The sequence below is a fragment of the Sphaerodactylus townsendi genome, linkage group LG07 (assembly GCF_021028975.2).
Source record: "Sphaerodactylus townsendi isolate TG3544 linkage group LG07, MPM_Stown_v2.3, whole genome shotgun sequence".
In the NCBI taxonomy this organism is placed as follows: Eukaryota; Metazoa; Chordata; class Lepidosauria; order Squamata; family Sphaerodactylidae; genus Sphaerodactylus; species Sphaerodactylus townsendi.
The window spans coordinates 99,962,426-99,986,374 of NC_059431.1; the positions used below are offsets into that span (position 1 = coordinate 99,962,426).

Genomic DNA, 23,949 nt, shown 5'->3' on the forward strand with positions numbered 1-23,949 from the left:
GACTATTAACTGGGTGAGCAGCAAGAGTATTATGCCTGCGATATGGGTCATATGAACATTTGCTTAATTCCCAGAGAAACGTGACCCAATGTGCTCATTTCCCTAGCAAGCAGGGAAAAAATCCTTCTTTACTTGAGCGAATGTTGACTAATCTTTAATAACGGCAAGAAACTGATGGCTGAGGCAGCTTTATGTGAACTGTAAACTCATTTTATTTTGTAATTTTCTGCAAGACTCGCAGCTGCTCTGGCAATAGACATTAATAAACGTTTCTAAAACAAATCTGCAGCATTATACATGCCAACCAACACAAACTTTCACGCAGGCAGAAAAGAAGCTGATTTACAGCTGGGAAAAGGCAAATCTGAAGGCACACGTTGTCGAGTCTCTATGCACCTGTAGGACTGTCTTTCCTGGTATGGCGCCCAAAGAAGACTCCAGTCAGTGAATACCAATCTACTTGTGGTCCCCAGCCCCAAGGAAGACTGGCTTGCCTCACCCAGACCCAGGGCTTTTTTGGCCCGGGGCCCAGACTGGTGGAACAGTCTAACTGATGAGACCAGGGTCCTGCATGACCTAACACAGTTCTGAAGGGCCTATAAGATGGAGCTGTTTCACCAGGCATGTGGTTGAGGCAGCTATGGTTAACATGAGGGCCTCCCCCACCAATGTTCATCAACTCTCAACCAGGCCAGCCTTCACCAAGTGCCGAAACTTCAGGAGAGTAGGAATTTGGTAGGCCTATGGTGGAGGGCAATCCACAGTGCAGGGACCACCGTTGAGAAGGCCTTCCGGGCTGCCCCTATTCCCTTCACGTCCGAAGGGGGTGGGATAGCCAGCCAGGCCTCCCCCTCCGATCTCAGTACCCAGGCAGATGCGCTCTTTCAAGTACCTAGGACAGTGGTGGCGAACCTATGGCATGGGTGCCAGAGGTGGCACTCAGACCCTCTCTGTGGGCACGTGCAGAGTCCCCCCCACCCCCACATTTAGGCTGGCCTGGGCTGCTGGGCTCGATTATTAGCATTAAACCTAACACCTAGTTTTGGGGAAGCAGTGTAGGTAACCCTGTTAAGCGCTGTTAGACCCCACTGATTTTCATGCGAAGAACTAAAGCGTGATCCTTCACCTGGAAGTAAGCTCGGTTGCTGGCAATGGGGCTTGCTTCTGAGTAAACCCTCCTAGGGTGGTGATTCACCCGTTGGAAAAGTTGCATGGTTGCTTCAAAGCAAAGCCACCAACTACCACCAAGCTTACTCCTGAGTAACACACGCCTCGGAGCCAACCGTTTTTTCTAAACTAAAACCTCAGTATTCAGGTTAAATTGCCGTGTTGGCACTTTGCGATAAATAAGTGGGTTTTGGGTAACAATTTGGGCACTCGGTCTCGAAAAGGTTCGCCATCACTTTCATAGGACCTAAGCAGCTTTGGGCTTTATAGGTTAGTACCAGCACTTTGATTTGGGCCTGGTACGGCATTGGAAGCCAGTGCAGCCTCCCTCAAAACTGAGGTGATGCGCTCTTGGAACAGGGCACAGGTCAGCAGATGAGCCACTGTATTCTCACTACTTCAAGCTTCTGGACCATGCTCAAAGGTAGCCTCACATGTTGCGCAATACAATAATCCAGTCTGGCAGTTACCACAGTATGGATAACTGTGGCCAGGTCATCCCAGCCCAGGGAAAAGCAGGGCTGGCGCACCAGCCAGAAATGTTGATGGGCCCTCCTGGTCATTGCTGCCACCTGGGCTTCCAGAGAACGAACCCCATCTAGGGGGATCCCAAAATCCTGCACCCAGTCCTTCTGGGGTAGAGCCACGCCTTCCAGCAGCGAGTGTCCCTCGATTCCCCAGACCTGGGAGCTTGACACACAGAGAACATCTTATCGGGATTCAGTTTCAATGTATTGACACTAGGTGGTGGTCCAGTACTCAGGCCGCCTCACCTGATGCAGGTGGAGCTGAGAGGAATAGCTGAGTGGGCTACAACTGATGTTATAACAAAGAGATGGGCCATAACGAATGTAAGTAATAAAGCATCGCCTTCCGCACACACTTCATTCAGACATGTGAAAGCACCCGATTTTCCCCAATGCATAGACACAAAACATGAAAAAGAGTTGGTTTTTATACCTTGCTTTTCTCTACAGTTAAGGAGTCTCAAAGTGGCTGGCAATCGCCTTCCCTTCACAACAGACACTTTGTGAGGAAGGTGAGCATTCTGAGAGAACAGCGATTGGCCCAAGGTCACCAGCAGCCTTCCTGTGGATGAATGTGGAAACCAACCTGGCTCACTAGAGTCCATCGCCCATGTGGAGAAGTTGGGAATCACACCTGGTGCTACAGGTTAGAGTCTGCTGCTCTTAACAATTACATCACACTGGCAGGCAGCATTCTCACACAACTGTAAAGATGACCAGTTCCCAAGGTTTGAGTTGGGTAGGTGATCGTGTTCACTGCAGAATTCTCAGCATGCCGAATTTCAGCTCCTCAGCAACACTCCCATGCCTAACCAGTGGAAGAGGCTCCTCTATATTGGTCAGCAAGCCACAATTTCCAGGGTTTTCCTGCTCTTGTGGGACTGCTAAGTCCATCATGAAGTGACACAAGGGTCCTAGAGGCCTGTGAAGGTGGGCTCTTGAGTGCAGGGCAACTGACAACCTGTTTTTGTCTTCATCAAAATCTGCCAGTCCCCTCCCGGGGTTTTACCGGACGTCATCTACCTAATTTAATTTATTTATTTATTATGGAAAGGTTTTACTGCTACTGTTTTATTGTATTGTTTTAATTGGGATTATTCGATTGTTTTAGTTGCATTTGGTTGCCTGTAAACCGCCCTGAGTCCTTCAGGGGTAGGGCAGTCTAATAAATCGAAATAATAATAATAATAACAACAACAACAACAACAACAACAACAACAACAACAACAACAACAATCATCATCATCATCATCATCTTGGACTTCACTTTGTTCCATGTGAACAGAGTGAAACAGGGAAAGCTTCCGATATTCTCCCACGGCTGGTTACTGAAGGGAAAGATTAGAAATGAGCCAGCCGGGAGCCATGTCTGCTATGAGTGATCTTCTCATGAAGGAGCCCCTGGGTTCCCAGGAACTCTATGAATAGCACTGCTTTATGCTAAAGTGGGTCGAAATGAATTCATTTTAAATGTCACTTATTACTTTTTACTTTCATTGCATCTGTAATGCGATGCCAGTTGCGGAGGTATGAAATATGCCAAAAGAAAAAAGAAATCTCAGAAGTGTCTACCAAAAATTATATCAAGGACCACGTATGACAGCCGGCAGAGGAAGTTCTCTGACAAAAAAAACACACCTAGTTACTAGTTGGTCTACAATAAGAGCCAGCGTAGACACTGTGGCCTTTTGTGCCCTCCTGCAGGATGGCTGGGTTCTTCACTATGGGGCTAGCTCCTAACGTTTCATCACTTAGGAGTTTAAAAAGGAACATCCTGTTCTGAGGTTTCCTCCTTCCTGCTCAGCATTTTGTCTGCCCATCGTTTCCTGCTCACCACCTCTGGGAGGTCACAAAACCCAGAAGAAAAGTTACTAACTTTCTAATTGGCTGATTAGCTGGCAGCGAAAGGGATGCTATAGGAAAGGTCATGTTTTGCCTGCATTTAAGAACAGCACAGCTTCTCTGATCTGTGGTGTGATGGCTTTGGGAGAAGCAAAAGAAAATAAACAAATGAAAGTCTATGGCGAAGGAAAGGTAAGCTCACTGCAAGGCAGAATGCAAATACACAAATGGCTTATGCTCAAGCTCCAAGGCTGGTTTTTCCAATGTTTGGATTTATTTGCTTTTTATCTTCAATACAGACTTAGAGATAGAGGCCCTATATATGCCACAACCTGAGATGGAGGTGGAGACTGATAACATTCCAGGATAGAAAGGCTTTGTGATGTCACAAGGAATAGCAGTGCTGCCAATAGTACTTCTACACACCCCTAAGAATGGTAACATAAGGTCCTTGATATACATACAGCTTTGCGCGAAACATAAAATGCAATTAGTTTGCACCTGTAATTGTCTTCCATCTCCAATCCACCCCAACAGGCACACATATAAGTCTCAAGTTTTGATAGGATCAAAACTATAGGAAACTGAAGACTCTGAGGCTTAAAAGTGCTACTGTGAGAACCTGTGTCACCGGATCAAATCTCAAGACCTGGAGACGACTGGAGGGGAGGACAGCACCAAATCCGATTGGTACACTCATGATGGGGAAAAGTAATTTTTTTGGCTCTTGTGTTCACAAAAGCTTACAGAACTTTGTGGACTCCAGTTGGGTGCATTTCCTCATCCACGTTCTCTTGAGATTTTATACCAACTGCTTTTAAAAACTTTATCTTGGAAAATGTTGGCGTTCCTTAAAAGGTTGTCAGGAATTCCTTGGTAGCAAGATGAATACGAAGCTTAGCAGAGAAGCTCAGTCCTCTGACATAAATCTTGTTTTAAAGGGGAGGGCAACATGCTCAGTTGTCACAGAACTGGGGTGAGGGTCAAGAAACCTGGACAGCTACCCACATGGACAGATGGTGTGATCACGAACCACTTCCCAGAATCCTTTACAACGTGCAAAGGTTGCTCAGCAGACATATCCATCCAGAAAGAGTCCCAAGGAGGTAAAAAACTTGAGAACTGCCGGGCCCCACTTTTCTAAGATTCTCTCACTGGTCATAATTAATACATGGAAGATTTCTATAGGAAGGCTTGGAAAAACAGCTTTTGACATTTTTGAGAAGGATCGCAGAAAATACAACCATGTCCAACAGCAAACAACAATAAAAAAATCCCCCCCCCCCCCAGTTTTTGCAATATTCCAAACTGGAGATGTACTCATCAAAATAGTGGAAATGTACATGGAAATATGACCTTAAAGACCAGCTCTTTACTGCGTAATTAAAACTTTGACAGATCATGCAAAACGAATTTGTGAACCTCACCTCCTCATCTAGACTGGGCTAATGGCTACTCCACAACAGAAATCAGAAGAGCTTTAAGACCAAGAGAAACCCAGAGGACTGAGGAGAAACAGCCCACCACAGGAAAAATATTTCTACCATACCCCAAGGGAATCACAGACCAAATAGGGAAACTGATGAAAAAAATAATTTACAATCTTCAAACCTACCAGGAAAATACAGCAGATGCTGTGCTCAGCAAAGGACAAGAGAGACCCCCTCACTTCTGCAGGACTCTATCGTATATCCTGCAGCTGTGGAAAGGTCTACAGAGGAACTACAAAACACAGCATTCAGACTTGTATTAAGGACCATGAAAGTCACTGTCGGCTTAACCATCCTGAAAAATCTGCAGTAAAAACATGCTATTAAAAAACTGGACATAACATTTTATTTGAAAACACTGAAATTATGGACAACTCGGAAGGTTACTATGTCAGACTACACAGGGAGACCATTGAAATCCACAAACACCAAGAAAACTTCAACAAGAAGGAAGAGACTCTGAGAATTAACAAAACTTGGCTACCAGTACTTAAAAACACCAGAATCAAAGGCCAAGGGCATGCTGTTTTCATGGACAATGGACTCCACCCAGACACAAGATTTGCATTCACTAAGACTGTTTCTGCTTCAGGGAATGCAAATGTGAATCACTCCCTGGACTGAAAGACCCCACCCGCATTACAATGCAATCAACCACACCTTTGCATAGCAAGTTCCACCCAAACACTTACGGATTGGCTCCCCACCTTGGGACATGGACAATACATACCCCACTAAACATTCTCTTCTCACTGGACACAGTGTATAACAGACTTCTCTCTGTGATTCACCTCTGAAGATGCCAGCCACAGATGCAGGTGAAACGTTAGGAACAAGATCCACCAGACCATGGACACATAGCCCGGAAAACCCACAACAACCAAACAAACAATCCTTCCCTCAAGTCCTAGTAGCCACCTTCCTTCTGCCCTCTCCTTTGGCCTTGTACAGTTATAACTCATCACTTTGGCCTTCAAGCAATGCCTTTTGTGACATAAATTGCTATTATAACCAATCCCCATCCTTGTCTCTTTGCCACTCTCCTGAGGTGTCCTGGTTGCTATCCATAAAAATACATCTGAACTGGGCAAGGCCATTGGTTCAGCGGCTGTTGAGGTTACAATGGCATTGTGACCCATTCCACCTGCAAAGATGAAAAAAGGACAGCTTTGGCAAGCTACTGCTTCCTTCTTTTTCAGTTTTCAGACAGAAAGGGTGGTTGCATGCCACTACTACATTTCTGATACAAAAACAAACTGGAGTCTGGCAGTTGGGGTTTTTCCAGGCTGTGTGGCTGTGGTCTGGTGGTTTTAGCTCCTAACGTTTCGCCCTCATCTGTGGCTGGCATGCGTTTCTCTCCACGGCACAGTGTGGAATGATTTGTGTTGTTGGAGAAAAAGGTTCTTTCTGCACAGCACAAATAAAATGTCTTGAAGACATTTTTAAAAGAATGGTTTTGGCTTTTTTTGTCCACATAGTGCAGACAAAAAAAAAAGCATTGCCAGGGAAAGCAGTTATTTTCCCCTCCTTCCCCTGCTGTCCAGGCACGAGCTCCAGCGTGGCGCCCGGACTTGCTGCGGCGTTGGAGGCAGCTGCTACCACACCCGCTTCCCGAGAGGAGGCGGCGTGGGGCCGGCTGGCCGGGACGTGTGGCTCGCTGAGCAGCCCCGTCAATCCGCCGCCTCTCTGCCCGGGCGAGTCACTGCCTCTCTGCCCCGGCGCCTCACTGCCTCAAAATCCGGACGAGCTGCCAGCCTGTCGATCCACCATCCCATTGACCTTCCGATCCGCAGACCTGGACACGCAACGCGGAGGAGGCGAGGGGGCGGGGCCCTGAGCCCGGCTGGGCACACCGAGCCCCAGCTGAAGAGGATGGAGGAGATCGAGGGGGACGGCTGCTGGGTCATGGAAGGGAAATGAGGTGGGGAAAAGGATATAAGGGGGTGGGAAGAGAAGCAAAGGGGCGTTGGCTGGGAGAAGAGGGTGGAAGGGAGTGCTGGAAAGAAGCAGGAGGAAGGGGGTGCTTGCACGAAGAAGCAGGGAAGGGAGAGGGTGGTGCAGACCAGCTGTGCTGTGAAACAAGCTGGGGAACCCGTGGAGAGTCCTTTCCCTGTGAGGGTATAACAGGGAAGGAGGAGTGGTGGAGAGCCTAGGTGGCTAACAGACCCCCGCTCAGTGAAGCAACAGAACGAGGGGAAGACAGGGTGCAGGGAGAGTGTCAGGGCGCGCCCGTACCTAGGCGCCCTGTGGGAGAGACTGTTTCTTGGCCCTTTGGGCCAAGGGGAAAGAACATCGGCTGGGGAGGTCAACCCCCAGGTCAGGGAAGGTGGGATGGCACAGTCGCCAGAGGGAGAAGTGCGGCTAGGGGAGACGCCACACCTGCCCACTATCTCTTACTTTCATTTTGTCTGCAGCTCACGCCCACTATTTTCTCCCACTTATGATTCAATGCCACCTGCCATTTGGTTAAGGTTTTCCTCAGAGGTTTCCTCTGTTTCCAGCTCATCCGCCCACCATTTCCAAGTAAAAAGTACATGAAAATGTTTTGACTGTCAACACATGGCACATCTTGTTTTTGCAGCAGTGGCGTAATGGTTAAGAGCAGGTGCATTTTAATCTGGAGGAACAGGGTTTGATTCTCCCGCTCTGCTGCCTGAGCTGTGGAGGTTTATCTGGGGAATTCAGATTAGCCTGTGCACTCCAACACACGCCAGCTGGGTGACCTTGGGCTAGTCACAGTTCTTCAGAGCTCTCTCAGCCACACCCACCTCACAGGGTGTTTGTTGTGGGGGGGGGAAGGGAAAGGAGATTGTCAGCCACTTTGAGTCTCCTACAGGAGAGAAAGGGGGATATGAATCCAAACTCTTCTTCTTCTTTTGCTTTTTGTTTTGTTTTGAGGGAGGTGCTTTTGAAGCTACAATGACAAACTACCAGAATCTGCAATATGTGCCTTTTTCGAGTCATCGTAGCTTCAAAGACATCTCCCTCAAAACAAAAACAAAAAAAGGAAAAATGCCATGGGTACCAAATTGGCTGTACAAATGAACTTTATTCATGTTCTTTGTACATGGAAACGGCCAGTGGATGAGCTACAAGCAGAGGAAATGAAGGGATACCTTCATTAACTGGTGGGTGGCTGGGAGAATCACAAGTGGGAGAAAATGGCGGACACGAGCCACAGCAAAAAGGAAAGTAAGAGCTGTTAGAAGCTGTGTGGGAAAAATAAGATGTTTCCTACTCTCTGCACAGCAAGCAAGGAGCATCTTGATCCTGTCTTGGGGAAAACAGATCGCTGGTTCAGCGTTTTCTAAAAAAAGAACCAGGTTGAGCAGAAATAAAATATCCTGAGGATGTTTTAAAGGAAGAGCTTTGTGGAGTTCCTCCCCCAAATACTTCTTTCAACATCCTCAAAACCAGGGGTTCTCAACCTTCCTAATGCCGCAACCCTTTAATACAGTTCCTCATGTTGTGGTGACCCCCAACTCTAACATTTATCCATTTTATAGATGGAGAACACTGATGCAGAGAGTCTTAGGTGACCCCTGTGAAAGGGTTGTTCAACCCCCAATGGGGTCCCGACCCACAGGTTGAGAACCGTTGCTCAAGACGTTTTATTTGTGCAGTGCGGAAAGAACCAAGCACAGAGAGAATCACATCTTACTGTGAAAGCCCCCTGAAGATGTCAGCCACAGATGCAAGCAGACATTAGGAAAACACATAACAGCCAGTTGATTCTGGTTCTGAAAGCCTTCAACAATACATCAAAGTGAAATCTGTATGTGTGTAAAGTGCTGTGAAGGCGCAGCTGACTTATGGCAACCCAGCAGGCTTTTCAAGGCAGACTAACGGAAGTGGTTTGCCATTGCCTGACTCTGCATAGCGACCCTGGCATTCTAGGTCTCCAATCCAAGTACTAAACAGGAGCCTAACTGTATCTTAAAAACGAAACAAACATTATTCTAGCATAAATTTTGCGGTGGAGTATAATATATGTAGTCTTCTGCTACACACTGTGATCTGAATAAATGCTTTTGGTCCGCAAAATCTGCACTATCATAAATCGACTCGTTTTTAAGGAGCTAAAGGAATCCTCGTTATTTTTTTGCTTATGTTATATATGACCTTCTGTGGAGTCTTTGAGAAACAGTAGCATGCCTATTTGGTATGTGGAAGCAGCAATTTAACAGAAGCATAATCTTTTAATCTGGCCTAGTTAATAACAACACAATAAAAAAATGCCACAGGAAAAACACATTATCTTTAAACAATGCTGTCTAAGTCTTTTTTACAAGCATGCAGTTTGATTGGGTACATTCTGGACTAGATGCCTTCAGGGAACTTGGCAACACCAGAGATTACAGTATCCTGGGAAAAAGTTAATTTGTCCCTACACCTATCAGCCAAGTGCCAGATTTCCTTCACGATCTTAGAATGCTTCACAAAAGGTAAAGATGTGAGAATCACAGCAGGTGGAGGGGGGAGAGATCCTCAGAAGGCCATTTGAAACATGAACTCAGTTTAATTATACTTTGTTTTCCAAAGAAGTGCACCAAACAGTGGATATTTTCTGTCTTCCAGATCCAGAAAAGGGACAGATGGATTTCAATCTGTATTAATGACTGAGAACCCTCAACTGAACCAATCCAGATTTTTTTAAAGAAAAGGAGTGGAAAACATCTGCAAAAGTGCTACTATAAATATGCTTCAGAAGTCAGACAAAAATTGTACTCTTCCACTACTTCTGAATGAGGATGGCTAAAGATATCAAGAAGAAATACACCTGCACTATAACAACAATCTTCAGCTGGGCAGTGTGGTGAGAGCCAGCATGGTATAGTGGTTAAGAGCAGGTGCACTTTAATCTGGAGAACTGGATTGATTCCCTGCTCTGCCACTTGAGCTGTGGAGGTTTACCAGATTAGCTTGTGCACTCCAACATATGCCAGCTGGGTGACCTTGGCCTAGTCACAGTTCTTCCCAGCACTCTCAGCCCCACCCACCTCACAGGGTGTTTGTTGTGGGGGGAGGAGGGAAAGGAGATTGTAAACCCCTTTGAATCTCCTTACAGGAGAGAAAGGGGTGATATAAATCCAAACTCCTCCTCCTCCTCCTTGACTGAGAAACCTGCTTGTCCATCTTAGACAGATAACTGAGGCATGGCTGCCATACATGTTTGCATCAAAGGGCAGCATCGGTAAGCCCTATGAAGAAGTGGCGGATGAGGTCCTATTCCCAAAGCTGGAACCACATGCAGACTGATGTGGTATAATTCAGGAATTTACAAGCTCTGTATGCCACCTTGACCTACATGACATGTGGAAATCAGTTCATAAAGAAGAACATACTTCCTGGAACTTCTCTTTTCAAGTCATTAAAATGTGATCCAAGAACCTTCCTAGTTGCTTGCTGAAGGGAAAAAAAAATCCCAAGATTAACTCTCACCGGATACCTTCTAGATTTCAGTGGCTGCAAATCTCATGGTTATACTTCATCATAAGGCCCAGACCGCACTGTCAAAATAACAACCATGTTCAATGCACACAAATGCTTGAAAATGGCTAGTCTCAAAGTGCTTTGACCTGGATAGGCTAGGCTAGCCTGACCTTGTCAGATCTCAAAAGCAGAGTTGGCCTTGGTTAGTATTTAGGTGGGACACCACCAAGGAAGACAAGGGTTGCTGCGCAGATGAAAGCAATGGCCAACCACTCTGTTCTCTTGTGGGAGAAACCTCCCAACAAGACCACCCTGTCTCACTTCTGCAGCAGGGCAGGTGAAAGAGATAAGCTGGTTCTCCAGATTCTGCTTTAACAACAAATCAGTTCCAGGTATACATTTCAGCCTTTCCACATAGCAATCAAGCCCGTGCCCATTCCCATGTTGAAGTGTGCAACAGTCAGCCTGAAAGGGGCGGGGGGGAGCAGCACACTTACCTCCTCCCCATCTACTGAGTGTAGATTCAATACTGTCTTTGAACGTGGATTAGCCTGCCAATCCCAGAAAGGGCAGAATGCAAGGACTACATGCTCTGAACAGATTGATTGGTGAAATCTCTGGCTAAGTATGTTCCCTTTTATGTTACACATTGCCTGAAGGAAGAAAAGGAACATCTTAAAATTAACTCAAGCTGTTCCTTAACGTGGGACGGTTCTGTTGATAAGAATGAAACTAAAAAATAAAGTTAATGTGATCAAGGCTGACAGGACTAAGAAATTCAACAGATATAATCACAAAGCACAGATTACAGTCTCTCTCGAGAGATTTCAAGTGAAGACAGATGTAATGTGAAAGGAAAGCTTGCAACGTATTTCACAAGCATGGCATGAACTCAGCTTTATCCCAAACTCACGACTGAAACGACAGGTGTACACGGATGAAATGATGGTTCACTTTGTCTCTCCTGTTCAGCCCAACTAAATTTCAGACAGGCTGAAGTATCACATCTATAGCCACGCAATTTAGCCAGTCACTCTCCACCTTACTTTCTTAAAAGAATGAAATCCCTTAAAAAAGTGCAATTCTAAAAGCAAATATATGTCTCTAACATTTGATTATAGCAAGATTATGGTCCAACCCGTCTCTTATATACATTCATGGTATATTTTTATCCTGCTCTTCCTGTGAAGGTCTCAGGCAGACAATTCCCATCCACCTGGAAGCCGAGCAGGAACTAGAAACAGTCTTTCTGCTCCCAACTTTAATACTCTTAATCACACCATTATACATGCTTTCATATTACAGATGCTGAGTCTGCCTTATCCTTTCCAAAAATCCATGGACCCTAGCAAAGAATTCTATTCACCATCCGGTACTTAGGATAACAGGATGCTGGATACAAGAAAACAATATTCCTGTACAGACCACCACTCTGTATGTTGATCTGCTGTGCTGGAAGGAAAATGGACACAGGCATCTGGCCTCCATGACTCTGCATGATCCCAAGTCATTTGTATGGTTAAATACTCAGAGGTAGGGGGCTAGCAAGCTTCCTCCCCCACAGAAGAGATGTGCATGTCACTCCCCAAGGTCAGCAAAGTTCAGAAAGCAGAACTGCAGACGGAAGTATAAAAGAAACACTTCATACATAGGTTTTGTGCCATGCATATAACTTGGGAGTTTTGAGGAGGTGGAGGGTGGGGATAGCAACCCCTACCTCCCTCAGGGTATGTCGACACACACACGTGTTGTCTGAATAGGGCTTGTCACAATCTGGGGTGATGGGAAATGAATCCACAATAAGAAGTTAACTCAGTCAGAATAGTCCTAGAGTAAACTTAAAAGCAAACAAACAAATAAAGTAGAAGCAAGGTACATTATGCATGCTTGTAAGTAAACGTCAGCACAGTTTTGGCTTTGAAACTCCTACATGAAATGGGGAAGGCCTTTGGTATTACTTCAGGAGGTCAGGGAACTTCCTCTCTTGGGGGGAAAAAGTCTAGGGACAGCAACTTATAAGCAGAGGCCTATTTAACAATTTATTCTGTTGGCAGTATCACTAGTTCCAGGCTCAATGTAATAAAGGAGCAATTAATATGCCACAGAAATCAGTGTTTGGCCTGAATGTATATAAACCCCAGTTTTAATTCCTGCTCAACCATGAAGCTCATCGGGTAGCCATTGGCAAATCACTGCCTCAGTTTAGAGGACTAGCCAGAAGCCTTCCATCTTTCCAAGGTTCGTAAAATGTAGACAATTGGGGAAGACAAAAGCAAACCACCCTATAACATAGTCTGCCTAGTAACTGGTGTGATGTGATATCACCCCATGTGTCAGTAATGATCTGATACCTGTGCAGGGGACTATATTTATCGTTTAAAAGTATGGTTAGCACTATCAAAAAACTTGCCCATCCCAGGTCAGAACGGAAAGCATGATTCAAAAAAGTCTTCCAAACCTAGAAACAGAACAAACCATGGTTTGTTTTTTGGGACAACCGCAACTCGAGCCAAAACAGAAGCAGGAAAATGAAGTCATACTCGAGACAGGCACAATGCTGGAGGCTAGTTCAGATCTTCCAAAGCATAATTTAGAAGATTAATGGAACCCAGCCACACACTGTTGGCTTAGGCTACCCACTGATCAATGTGTGGTAAAATTGTTACTCTTGAGCTTTCAGGGAGGAGAAACAAATTATATGTCTCTATAATGTGGAAAAATCAAAAGAAGTCACTGATGTTTTTATGCTTCATTGACAAACATCAGGCCCAAGACATCCTGTTTCAGCCCAGATCTCTTTTCACAAAAAGGGGGAAAACACCCCAAACAGTATCTATAATGAACCAGATCACAGTGTTCACACAAAATTTTCATGCCCCCTCCCATCAACAGTTTAAATTTTAAGTATTATTCTGGAATTTCCCTCAAAGAAGAATTCTGAATCATATGAAAATGTAATATCCTATGCTGGAAGTGGGAGAATGTTAACCTACACGAAGAAACTGGATAGGATAAACACAATTCCCTTATAAACATCCTTGATGTCTCTGGTCATCGAATATCTACCTCCAGGTTTTATATATATAAACACCCCCCCCCCCCACACACACACACACCCCACACACATGCTACACTTGGACTGGATCCAGACTAGACTCTTGTTCCTGAGGGAGAAAGGTACCCCATGAGAAGAAACTCAAGGGGCACTTTGGGATTCTGGAGTGGGGACAATAGTGATTCATGGGTGGAAATTCAAACACCCACAGAAACACCTTTTCAGGATCCAAGCCCTTCTCCTCCTAAATCACTCTTCCCTCTGCTGTCTCCCTCGGTTTTGGAGAACTGCAGATTCTTTGGTCCAGGAAGCTGTTGCTGTTCCTAACACTGTAAAGAACTTTGTAATACTGATAAGTCCTGAGTGAATTAATAACTTGCATTACACAATTGTTACTTTTTTTAAAAAGCAGAATTTTGCACGGCCCTCGCCGCACATATCATTAACGACAACCTTACAATAAGCCCAAGTTGCTTCATCCTTTAATTAGTACTGCTTATCATGTCTTGAACTGCACCGTCTTTGATAAGTCATGATTCTATGTTTAACCTACTCTGCCCATCCATCTATGGTTGGGAGTAATTCTCATTTTCTCTGAAGGAACTGAATTTTCTTTGGTTATTCTTTCTAACATGCCTCTATTTGTAAGATCTTCCTACTTCAATTTCTGTGTCATTTGTAATGGAGTATAAATATATTCCTTTGTATCCTACTTTCCCTCCCACTGAGGACTCTAAGTTGCCTACACCATATTCCCCTTCTCCATTTAATTCTCACAACACCCCCTGGGAAACATGAGGTTGAGCATATGTGACTGGCCCAAGGTCATGCAGCAAATTTTCAAGGCAGAGGGGAGATGGCCAGATTCTACTCTAACACTAACCATGAAGCGAGTTCTGACTAACAAAAGCTTATGCCGAAATAAACATTGCCAAGGGGCCACTCCACGTCTGCTCGACAGCCAGTGTGGTGTAGCAGTTAAAAGTGGCAGATTCTAACCTGAAGAATCAGGTTTGATTCCCCCACCTTCTCCACATGAATGGTGGGCTCTAATCTGGTGAACCAGGTTTGTTTCCCCGCTCCTCCACATGAAGCCTGCTGGGTGACCTTGGGCTAGTCACAGTCCTCTCAGTCCTCTCAGCTCCACCTACCTCACAAGGTCCATGCTGTGAGGAGAGGAAGGGATTGTGATTGAAAGCTACTGCGAGACTCCTTAAGGTACAGAAAAGGCGGCGGGGGGGGGGGGGGTATAAAAACTAGCTCTTCTTGGTTTTGCTGCAACAGACAAATACGCCTGCTCCTCATGAATTGCTTTCATCCTTTGATGGCTGAAATATGGCATTATCCCTAGAACTAGAAAGGGAAATCAAGCCCTTTTTTAAACCCTATATTTAAATAGCTTGCATAAAACCTCAGAAGGTTCTCAAGGTAACAGGCAAGCCTACTAAAAAGCCTTTTGTGGTATTTTCCAAACTCCTTTCAAAACTTCAAGGAAGATTTTTAGGAGGCTGCTAACCTGTTGACAGAGTCAGAAAGAATTTCCCCCATTCTCTCTCTTGCTCTGTTTCATTTCTTCCTGAAGTTAAGCTCAGGCAGCATCAATGGATACTGGATGCGACTTGGCTGACAAAACATCTCTCGGCTGGATTTGTTGTTGCTCACTTCTGAGACGATCGCTAAAGCATATCTGGTCTTTGGCCAGATATGTAGCTGCCAGGTGCGGCAAATCCCCTTAGACGGATTTCAGGCTTTAAAAACTCCCTGCAAAGAAAGAGAGGGAGTCGGCTCTGCTGAGAAGATCTGATGCAGGAGATCTTTGGCTCTCGTCTCAGACTGCCTGTCAAACACAAGACTTACACAAGACATAGTCAGCTCATTATTTTAGTAGACACATGGGGGAAGGAAATCGGGGGGGGGGGGGATGGAGAAAGCAGCAGGAAGAAAGATAAATCAGAGCAACTTGATAGTAAACTTTCATTGGCCATCTGCTTTGCTCATGTCTTGTCTCTTTCCAATTGCACAGACATTTTAAGGCAATAATCAATAAACATAAAGAGGACTGGATGGTATCATGTGGAAAACAGAATATCCTTTGTTTTGAATGGGCGGGGAGGGGAGTTGTCTGGCTCCATCTTGGAAAGAACAAAGATCCTTTGAACACCAAGGTTGGTGATGAGCTAAAGCAGGGTTCTTGGATATGAGGTGAGGGGGGAATAGGTTTGGGAAAAGGTGCCCCCAAATGGAAACAAGAGCGAAAGGGGTTAAAAATAAAAAAGGCAGACAAGACCATCATATAAAATCAGTGCTGTTGATACATTTGACATGCTCTGTATAGTTGAGGAAGTCCTCATAAAGCTGGAAAAGATACAGAGAGGGAAATCAAAGTGATTGACAACCCCATCAAAAGGGGGAGGGCGGAATCCGCCACTGGAAGTGGCGCTGTGGATTTGCCTTCCCTGGGGCACTTGCCCTGGCGGAAGGGCAGATCAACCAGTGGGCGGATCAACCAGCGGTCCCGAAGATACGAGGGTCCCAGACCGCGTAAGTCCTTGAAGGTCAGTACCCATGCTATCTCTACACCTTCCCTTCCCTGGGGCACTTGTAGTAGAGGTGATCTGGTGGCATGGCTGGGGATGGAGCCTCTGCTACGCTGGTGCCCAGGGCTCTGGACTTGCGCCACCTTTTCAGAATGCCCCAATGGGGGCTTTCCAGCGGCAGGAGACTTTTTTGCCTCCCCTCTAGGGAACAGTGGGGCGGAGAGGGTATCCGGGCGCCTGGCCCTTTGTATGGGGCTGCCCAGCAACGATGGAACCATTTGGGGCTTTCTAGCTTGGGGGGGGAAGATGGCAAAGGTGGGTATGATATAATTCTATAGAAGGGGAGGGGTTGTGGCTCAGTGGTAGAGCATCCGCTTGACATGCAGAGGGTCCCAGGTTCAATTCCTGTCATCTCCAGTTAAAGGAACCAGGTAAGTAGGTGATGTGATAGAGGTCCACCTGAGACTCCAGAGAGCTGCTGTCGGTCTGAATAGACAATACGGACTTTGATGGGTCTGATTCAGTATAAGGCAGCTTCATGTGTTCATGTCTGTAACCTGTAGCTAAAGATGTTTATCACTTACACTGGGACCTGAGCTGTCTCAAAGAAATGGACCAAAAGAAGGATCAGGTTGGAGGAGGAGGAGTTTGGATTTATACCCCACCTTTCTCTCCTGTAAGGAAACTCAAGGTGGCTTACAAACTCTTTTCCCTTCCTCTCCCCACAACAAACACCTTGTGAGGTAGGTGGGGCTGAGAAAGTTGGTGAAGACTGTGACTAGCCCAGGGTCACCCAGCAGGAATGCAGGAATGCAGAAACACATCTGGTTCACCAGATAAGCCTCTGTCACTCAGGTGGAGGAATGGGAAATCAAACCCGGTTCTCCAGATTAGAATCTGCCTGCTCTTAACCACTACACCAAGTTGGCTCCCTCACACAAGTGACTAGTGTGATGCTTTCTATCTTATACAGTTTTATCAACACTTTGATTGTTGACATCATTTACTCCTCAGCTTGCATAATTCTCCTTTCACAACAACCCTGCGAAGTAGACTGGATTAAGAGTAAGTGACTAGCCCAAGGTCAGCCAGCAAGCTTCCAAGGCAGCGTGGAGATTTGAACCTGGGACTCCCAAATCCGAGGCTGACACTCTAATCGCTACAGAATACTGGCAAGGTCATGATTTATAAATATGTTAGCTGTAATACCATGGACTCTCCATGTTCAGAGGCAGCGTACCTCAGTACAACACCAGGTACTTGGGACAGCAACAGGGATTCATGCCGTCACTGCTAGAAATTCAATATTGGAGCTGGACAACCCATAGTCTGATCCGGCTGGGCAATTCTTACGTCCATCTTTTCTATGCTTTGCATCCTTGATAGGCTGTATACATAATCACCGGCTGCTAAAACCTTTGCCTACTCTTGTAGGGAACATCTTACCACAATGCTTGCGAGGACAAGCGCAGAATGACAATCATTTCGCACTGCAGAGGGCAATCACATTTGCCGTGACTAAACTGCCATTTCCCCAGTGCATGAGAAGTAGGATAGGGCAGCGTGGTGTAGTGGTTAAGAGCAGTGGACGCTAATCTGGAGAACCAAGTTTGATTCCCCATTCCTCCACATGAGCAGCAGACTCTTATCTGGTGAACTGGATTTGTTTCTCCACTCCTACCCATGAAGCCTGATGGGTGACCTTGGGCTAGTCACAGTTCTGTTTGAACTCTCTCAGCCCGCACCTTCCTCATAAGATTGTGGGGAGGGGAAGGGAAGGAGTTTGTAAGCAGCCTTGAGTCTTCTTACAGCAGAGAAAGGGGGTCTATAAATCCAAACTTTCTACTCTTCTTCTTCTACAAGTCTGAAGACTAGCCTTAGGATCTTGTGATCCACCAAGGACCAACCATGTACAGCTATCTAGTAAAGATTTAGTCCTGCCTCCAGCCCTTTTCCCTGAAAAGCCCCCCCCCCCCCGCACACACACACACTAAAATGGATCACAAGCTGTGGAGGCCTATTGTAGATACACATGATTACGTACCACAGATACCCAATTAGCTACATCCAAAGGTCACCACCGTGTACTACAATTTCTACCTATTTCCCCTTCCAGCTGCACCCCACACCACCACCCCCCACACACACGCCCTTACATGCTGTTCTTAGGGTCCCCCAAGAACAACATTCCCTAAATATCAACGAGCTGCAGAGGGAGGATTTCATCTGGATCCAGACTACTGTGTATTTAGGTACACGCAGGCGCATACCACGCTTGATGCCTTTACTGCAAGAAACAGAGATGTAACAACAGCAAATTGTAATGCTACCGAGAAGCAATTTTAGTGTGAACAAGCCCTTTGAGGCTTCTGCTTTTCACTCACAAAAAGAGTTTTCTATTAACCCAAGTCTCATGGAGAATCAACAGCTTTAATTTGCTAACATTCAGAGAGATTGCACCTCGAATTTCACACCAATCATGGGCTCAACTGAAGACCCAGGCCGTACCTAGGAAAAAAACGTGCATTACATTTGCGCAAATTAAAGTTGAGGTAGGCAGAGGAGATTCAAACGCCATTCCAAAAGGAAGAGGTTTTCTTATCCACAGCCTAAGATTCGGGGCCCTTTGGTGTTTCAGGGCACGACACTTCTTCAAAAGCACAGTGCTAATAAAACCCAACACAGAGGTTCACCTTCTGCAGGACAGACAGAAGAAGCTTTAGGGCTTGCAGAAGCAACTCCAGCTGGTAACCCCACAAACCTATTTTTCAAGAAAAGAGGAGGGCATTCCTTCAATTTTCTATTAATTATATACTTCCTTCAGTTTTTCTTCTAACAACCCGCACAGCGCAGTCCCACACATCAGAGAAATTAACTGTACGCATTAGGAGGTGGGGCTGATTTCTATCTTTTATTTTCCTTCTCACGCACATGTTGCCAAAAGCTCTCATTATGACAATTCATTAGCAGCGTAAGATGAATCAAATATATATAGTTTGCAAGGTCCTTTGATGTCTTTTAAGAATCTGGGAGGCAGTGAATAGCATGGTCCTCTGCCACCCAAACACCTTCAGAAGACTTTGAAAAGAAGATGAAGAAAACAGAAGGACAAAGCTATACAGTCCCAGGAGAACTAAGGCATGTTCAGAAAAATGTTTATCATGGGCAGCAATCACAAAACAGATTAGTTTAAGTCTAGTAATAATCTCTTCCTTCAATCTTACATGCATCTTTTGCTTTCTAAAATCAAACTTTCTTTAAAATAACCCATCTTGAAGGGATATCCAAATGTAATACAAATACAGGACTGTTCCAATCCAAGATTCAGTTCAAATAATTATGTGGGGCCGTGGTTTAGTTAAGTATGGCGAGTTGTGGTTGTCTGAATGCAAGTCAAACTATGGTTACTGAGGGTCAACCAAACTAGGATCGAAGTTGGTTTACTAATCGTTAGCCTTAATTATAAATTCCAGGGATGACAACCCTCAGGGATGACAACCCCCAGGTCCCACCCACCCCCATCTCATTGCCTGCCACTGCTCTGAACAGCAAGGGGGGAGTAACAAATAGGAATAGGAACTCTAGGAATTGCCACAAACTCTATGGCTGATTCCGCATGGGCCAAAAAAAGCGGTGTGAAAACAGTATAAACCCTTTTACACCATTTTAAACGCTTTTACACCATTTTCACACCATTTCCACACTGCTGTTTTTGGCCCATGAGGAATCAGCCTATGTTTTTAATCATAAAGTTTCCAGGGATTGCTACAACTACCCTTTCTTACCCTGTTATCAATTTCTGATAAGGACACAAGACTGTTTTTTTTATTTGCCTCTAATGCTGGGCCCCCACCAGTTGCTAAGCACTGTCAGACAACCCTATGATGTCTGAATGCGGACATCCTGACTTAATCCAGATTTAATCATGTCCTGGGAACACTTTCCCAAGCAACAAGATGAATAGAAGGCAGCAATTGCGGGGGCTACCACTGCAAGCCCTTGGTTGGCAAACGGCAGAAACGTGATGAGCTGGGGGGGAAAGGAGGCAGAAATGGTGTTGTACAAAGTCACTTCTGGCTGAAAAAATCAGAAGAGGCAATGCTCTAGGAATTCGACAAATCTCTATTGTTTTACCATAGACATTTCTAGAGTGTCAACCCATCATTTCCAGTTTTTCAGTCAGAAGTGATGCTTCACATCTCAGAATGCCATTTTTTCCCTCCCCATGCTCTCCTGCTGCTTATTCAAGTAGTTGTGACAGACTGGGAAGGATCAGCATGTGCCCTCCCTCTGGAAGCAGGTAAATAGCATCCCTAGGATTTGAATGACAGCGAGCAGAATCCTCGTTTCAAACTATATTCGACATTGTGTTATATCTTAACTGAGCCTCTTTGTTAAAGCTTACTTTTTCGGGGGCCTATGATGTTTGTCATGCTCCCAAACAGCCTGAATGCCCATTTTCCATGCCACAAGGAAATATTATTTTGACCTCTAGCTACCACCATGTGGTTTGGAAGCAAGCAGGAGATTGGCAGAGGCGGATACTTACATGCAATGATGTCACTTCCAGCATGATCCACAAGGGCCTGCACCACATCAAGAATTCTCAAGGCAAGCATTATAGCAGCCATTCTCAACCAGGGTTCCCTGGTACCCTGGGGTGCCGTGAGCATGTCCCAGGGGTACCACGGCAACACTACCGCCACCCCTCATTTTTGTGGTGTCTCCCACCGGCGTTAGCAAGGACATGGAGCTGGCCCATGGGGCAGGGCCTGCCACAAGGTCAGCAGCCACCACCACCCCCAGTGCTACCCTTCACCCTGGGAGGGGAAGGTGGGGGGGTGTGGCAAGCAGGGGCAATGGGAGGGGAAGGTGGAGGGTGGCGGCAGGGGTACCGTGAGATATGAAGAGTAAAGTCAAGGGTACCCTGACCTCGAAAAGGTTGGGAAATACTGCATTATAGCATCACTTCTGGGTTACGCCAAAGTGATGTCATTGCATGAGGATGATGATTGGATCATTGCATGAGGATGATTATGAATGGCTGCTATAATGCTTGCCCACCTAGTCTGGCCAGCTTGTTTCCGCCTGCCAAAAAGCTAAGAGTTGGAGGGCAACAGTCCAAATTGCTGGGAGGTTGCCTGCCATAAGCAGGGCACCTGATAAGCCTAGGGAGATTGCAGACACAATCTTCTAGTAAAGGATGTTGCTTAGTGCTCTTAACATGTGTAGAGAGCAACCAAACAGAAACCCCTCATTTCGCAATTGCTTCCTCATAGCAGATATATATTTTGCAGTACAAAAGGCATGCAGGCTACACTAACAAAAATTTCAGATTTATGTTGCTGGGCAGCGTAAGGTCTCCTTTTAATTGCAAAGACATTAATTTTAATTACCATAGCAACCGATCAGTATTTGTTTTTATTTGGGAAATATATGAAACGTAGATGCTCCGTTCAAGTCTATGATTTACAAAATGAGCACTTTAAAAAAAAAGTAGAAGAAAAATCTACAGCCAGCCTCCAAAATGTCTCCTGCCAAAACCCCCTCCTTGTCAACGTTAATTAGGGAGTAACGGTGGCCAGAATGATATCTATCTGCATGCCTATTTTTAAAAGTTCTGTCAGCAGGCCCTTTTGCAGGAGACTGTATCATCCACTGTGGCTGGTCTCCTTCCAAAACTTTTCCAAGAAATTCGCAGCAGGCTCCACAAGCTGGGGAAAGGCAAAAAAAAAAAAAAACCACAGAGGGATGAAAAAGGGCCAGAACCACTTTTGCTAGAAATAGCCATCCAAAAGTCTGCTTCAGAGCATAAAACAGAAGTTGAGACCTGCACATTGATCCACGGGATGAGGTCTGGCCCTGCAGCCCTTGAGAAAATAAAGCAGCATGTAATCTACCGCAAAATACAAACACTAAAAACCCACAAAACACAGACGTTAAAAAGAACCAAAGTATTAAGTGGATATCATAATCTGCAAGTGAAAAATGCAATGGGCATTTTTTTTTTTAAAGCATGACATCAAGCATGGAAAAACTGCCTTCTCATTATCACGCTGCCGCTTCTGCCCATACTTTTCATCCTGACCTACAAAGAAGCAAGCCCAGGGTTAAAGCGACTTGTCTGCTTTGCCTTCCCATCTGTTCAGCACACCCATTTTTACAGGCAGGGGCCTTGGAGGCGGACAAGTGGCTCTGATCTATAGACTGTCAATTCAGATGCCGCTCCAAACTATATTTAGCACAGCCCATGATCTGGAAATCCGTTTCAAACCAGGAATCAGAATGCTTTTATATAAATCAACGACACATCCAGTCAAGCTAGTGCGGTTTGGTGACTGGAGAGGCTGCTTCAGACCACCATTCAAGCCCCAATTTCTTGAACGAATGCCTTCTTTTCATTTTTGCCTATCTCCCAATGGTACTGTAAGGACAGAATAGGGCAAAAGCAGTATGTTCACCCCTCTGAACTCCTTGGAGGAAGAAGGGGATAAAAAAGTATAGAGAGATTTGGAATCCAGTGCAAGTTTTGCTCACCCTATCTCGAGAAGGGCATCACAAAATCAGAAAATGTACAAAAGAGACTAAGGAAAATGATGAGGGTGTTGGGAGACCTTCTATAACTTCCTCCCCGTCCCTCAAGTTACAGCTGATTTATGGCAACCTCAAAGAGTTTTCAAGGAAAGAAATGTTCAGAGGTGTTTTGCCATTGCCTGCCTCCACATTACGCCCCTGATATCCCTTGGAGGTCTCCCATCCAAATGCGTGGCAGGGTTGAGGCTGAGAGTGTGTGACTGACCCAAGGCAGAGAGGAGATTCAAACCTGAGTTCCTGAGATCCTAGTCTGGCACCTTAACCACTAGAACACACTGGACCTTCCATAGTAGAATATGAAAAGGGGGGAGGGGAGGTAATTAAAGAACTTATGAAAGGAATGGGAGGGGTCAGCAACATTTTGCAATGAAAAAGTCAAGCTACAGCAAAATTCAGAGCAAGAGAAGAGCCAGTATGCAAGAAACTGTATGATAATAGAAACAAAACATTAGTTTAATAATTGACACACTGATTTCTGCAGTCTGAAACTGGGTTTTGTGAGGCCTTCATCAGGAAGCTGTGTACACACGCCAAATTGAACAATAAGCCCCAAATATACACAGGAGCACCCTGCACAATTGCTTTATTGCACCAGAACAGATAAGCATTTGGTTTGCACTTGGATTGCTAGCAACTGTTCACCTCTGCTCTCTCTCTCTCTAAGGAGCCATTCAGTCCCACGAACATCTTTGTCCACCATTCCCTTCACATACCAGTTATTCTAGCATCCCACCTACTCCTCCAATGCAACATAATGGTGCCGAGTATAATTTCTTTGCTTTTTAAAAATGAGCCACATTTGGCTCTGTACTTAGTCAAATCTAGTTCCTGAGCCATAGTTTGCCGGCCTCCGGTATAAAGAGAGTGGACAAATATTTTTCTTCTTCTCATAGGCCCCTTCCGCACATGCAGAATAATGTACTTTCAATCCACTTTCACAATTGTTGGAAAGTGGATTTTGCTATTTTGCACACTAAAATCCAACTTCAAAGTGTACTGAAAGAGGATTGAAAGTGCATTATTCTGCATATGTGGAAGGGGCCTATGAGAAGAAGAAAAATATTTGTCCACTCCCTTTATACTGGAGGCCGGCAAACTGTGGCTCAGGAACCAGATTTGACTCAGTACAGAGCCAAATGTGGCTCATTTTTAAAAGACACATTCATGAAGAATAGGCCTATTACTAGATGTGAGCCGTGACAACTATATGGCTCCTTCACCGTGTTTCTCCAAAAATAAGACAGTGTCTTATATTAATTTTTGCTCCCAAAGATGCGCTATGTCTTATTTTCAGGGGATGTCTT

The 23,949-nt window shown here is 45.3% G+C and overlaps 1 protein-coding gene and 1 non-coding gene across 2 annotated transcripts in view; one reads left to right on the forward strand and one right to left on the reverse strand.

Annotated features, from left to right (window-relative positions):
* The window catches only part of SHB (SH2 domain containing adaptor protein B), a 179,632-nt gene that overhangs the window by 127,547 nt on the left and 28,136 nt on the right, over positions 1–23,949 (reverse strand). The window lies entirely within an intron of this gene.
* Positions 16,397–16,468, forward strand: TRNAV-GAC. Its single transcript has one exon. It is a non-coding gene; the product is annotated as a tRNA-Val (tRNA).